The sequence below is a fragment of the Sinocyclocheilus anshuiensis genome, unplaced genomic scaffold, assembly GCF_001515605.1.
Source record: "Sinocyclocheilus anshuiensis isolate Anshui unplaced genomic scaffold, SAMN03320099.WGS_v1.1 scaffold613, whole genome shotgun sequence".
Taxonomy (NCBI): domain Eukaryota; kingdom Metazoa; phylum Chordata; class Actinopteri; order Cypriniformes; family Cyprinidae; genus Sinocyclocheilus; species Sinocyclocheilus anshuiensis.
The window spans coordinates 624440-628134 of NW_015536487.1; positions in this window are offsets into that span (position 1 = coordinate 624440).

The following is a 3695-nucleotide window of genomic DNA, read 5'->3' on the forward strand; positions in this document are numbered from 1 at the left end:
ACTGTATGACAAAGTTGTTGAAATTCTTTGGTCAAAAAAAAAAAAAACAATACTTCAAGCAACCTCTCCTTTCATCTATTCAGTGCAGCACAGCAGAAATGTTGATATTTTTCTGAAGCTCCCAGTGAGTCACTGATACTCACTCACACATACACACAATGCTATTTGAACATCTGTGTCTGTAGCTTGCCATGTTGTTTATTGCAGCTATTGTGACGGCTGTTCGTCTGTCCTTTTTCTCGCTCCATTCTTGTGTAAAATCTCTATGGCAAATCCTGCTGGAATGTAACTTGTTAAATCTTAACAGTAGAAATGAGTTTGCCTGTATGTGTATACGTCAATGCAGCTGGAAAATGTATGAAAATGGTAGCATCCAAACACAAACAAATGTTTAATGTAATGTTTATGGTAACCCAAAAAATACACAGACGCTTACACTGCTGTTCAAAAGTTTGGGATCAGTAAGTTTTTTAATGTTTTTTAAAAAATGTTTGTAATGCTCATCCAGGCTGTATCTATTTGATCAAAAATACAGAAAAAATGCAATTTTGTGAAATACTATTGCAATTTAAAATAACAGTTTTCAATTTTAATATACTTTAAAATATACTCCTGTGAAGCAAAGCTGGATTTTCAGCATCATTACTCCAGTCTTCAGTGTCACATGATTCTTCAGAAATCATTCTAATATGCTGATGTATAATCAATGTTGGAAACAGTTGTGCTGCTTAATATTTTTTGGGACCTGTGATATTTTTTTTTCAGGATTCTTTGATAAATAAAAAGTTAAAAAGAACAGCGTTTATTCAAAATAGAAAGTTTGGGGTCAGTAAATTTTCCTTTTTTTTTTTTTAAAGAGCAGGTCATATGGGTTTTCGAAAAATACCTCTTTTGCAGTTTGTAAGGTAGCTATCCTTCAATGTAAACAGTCTGCAAAGTTGTTAATCAAAAAAGTGCATGATAAATAAAGATATGGTCTCAGAATCGCCTTAATGAGTAGTTATATTTTCGAATCTTCTGCCTGTTACCGATCTACATCACTGGGTAACACATTAGCATAATCCCCGCCTGCCCGCGAAATAGGAACACTCTCTGTGTCCAGAAGATGCTGTGTTCCACGATACCATAGCAATACAATTCGAACCTTTTGTTGTGCTCGTCATTTTACCGAGGACTGCTTCTCTAATCTTGCCTTTTATCTTCGTTGGCTTCTAATCTTCTTTATTTGGACCAACAAGCGTCTCCGAACCACAACCTGTAAGTACGATTGATACGTTATGTGTACATTTTCAATTGAGTGCTCAAAATATCAAGTTTTTTTTTTTGTGCTAATATGTGATGTATACCTAGTGCGGCTTTAGGTTTCCAGGTAAAGCACAATATTACTGTCTTACTGAAGTAGTTCTGATAATTCTGGTTCTGGCTGTGAACCCACTATTTCCTAAGAATGTGTCGATTAATGTAGACTGTCGTTGTTCTAATTACTTTGTTTAATAATAAATAATGTAGTGTAGCGCACAGACTTTATAATCATTGTGAAAGTGCTGTTTATGTAGTTATAGGGTTAATGCAGAGAGTAAAAGACCCGGAAGAGAGAGACGAGTTAGTTAGGCTGGTGCATATGTGATACAGCTGTTCTGCGTTATAATTAAAGGTTAAGACACGGAGCGTCTTTTGTCTGTCGTTCTTCAGACATTACAGTAGACATATTTTGGTTTTCAAACTGTATTGTTTCATCAGTTAGTCACGTTATCACTCGGCTAACGTATCCACTATTATTATTTTGTTAAGTGTTTACAGTTTAGCAGCTGTGGGCACGATTCGCTTGCATAAGTGTTAAACAAAATGTTTTTATGTCATTATTTTAAGAACTGATTGGAGCACTATATTATTGTTTTATGTAAAGGTGCATGCTAGGGTTGCCAGGTTGTCACAACAAAACCCACCTAATTGCTACTCAAAACTAGCCCAATCATGTTTTGAGGGTGGTCCCCCTTTAAAAATCGCGTTCTGGGGTGTAAAATACACGCTTTCAGTTGGGGTTTCTCTGGTAAATTTGCATTCCAGTGCCTAAATATGACGTTATTGGGGTCGCTACAACCCACGACATCAAAAACAACCGCGGACTTGGCCACACAGATGGTAGCGCTCGCTAACTTGCTCAGGCGCTCATCTTTGTGCCAATCACAACAGGCTTGGCCAGCGGACCAATCAGAGCAGAGTAGGCTTATGGAAGGGAGGGGTTTACAGACATTTCGCTCAGAACTGAACCGAACAAACCGTTTCGAAATCATGGACAAATGACTATGTATAAATGTATATTCTGGGAAAATTACAGTGTTTTCTGACCTCAGATGCATTTAAACCTGTTGTAGGGGACTCCAACACAACTAGGGCTGCAACTAACGATTATTTTGATAATCGATTAGTTGGCCGGTTATTTTTTCCCCGATTAATCAGATAAAAAAAAAAAGTTGTTTTTTTTTTTCTGGGAAAAACAACACTATTCCACATTCTGCCTAATGTCTTTCAAACAAACATGCCAACTGAATGCTATGAAAACATACAGTGCTTAATTTATTAGACCACCTGTCATAATAAAGAGAAAACAAATATTTTAGGAATCTGTCCAAAAAAAATTTTAATCTAACAATGATAATGTCATTTATTGGGCAAATAACAAGCTGAAACAAATAAATATTATTTATTTACATAACAAAAATGGCATCCTATGCCTTTCATAACAGCTTGCATTCTTGCTGCCATTGTTTAGGTAGCCTACTATAATTGGGCATCTGGAAAAAACACTATAAAGTGCTTGACTATTTTTTCTGCCTTTCTTTCATAGACAACAGCAATAATCATATTATAGCATTAGAAATAGCCTACTGTTACTAAAGAGCTTACACAAATTGAAGGTCTAGCCACAAAAAGCTAAAAAATGATTTTGGTAATCACCAATACTTTAAGTTTAGAGTAGCAGTGGCACAAACCTTACCTAATTTGTTAAAAAACGTACATAAATTTTGTTTTAATAAATTTGTTAAGCACTGCATAGTGAATATAGTTTAAATCTCTACATTAAAAATTTTAATAATAATAAAGATAATAAAGACGAATAAAATCACAAACTCAGTGTTGACCAACACGTGAGAGTAATGTTCTGCAGGAACACAATCACAAACACAATTAATGCAAAAATGGAAATGCTTGCTTGAATTTGTGATATTTACAGTCAAGCATATGACCGTAAACTGAAAGTTTTTGCGCTGAGGATGCACACGCATCTGTCAAACTGCCTGACAGGGCAAGCCATTAGCCTACGCTAATGCATTAAGTTAGTTAAAATCTTAAAATAAAGAATTCTCATGTTTTGGGCAGCTTGGTTCACGTCCTTCTCCCGCAGCATCTCATTCCGTTTCCTCCACTATTTTTAGATGCATTTTGTAATTCAGTGCTTTAATTTGACGCGACCAGCTGATGTTGGACGTGCACTGTGGGCAGACCTGACTAATCGATAATGGGAATCGTTGTCGATTATTTCCATTATCGATAATAATCAATTTTATCGATTAGTTGTTGCAGCCCTAAACACAATATTAGGACACTTTAAAAAAACCATATGACCTGTTCTTTAAGGCCCAATCCCAATTCTACACCTTAGCCCTTCCCCTTTCCCCTACCCCTCCGTTTTG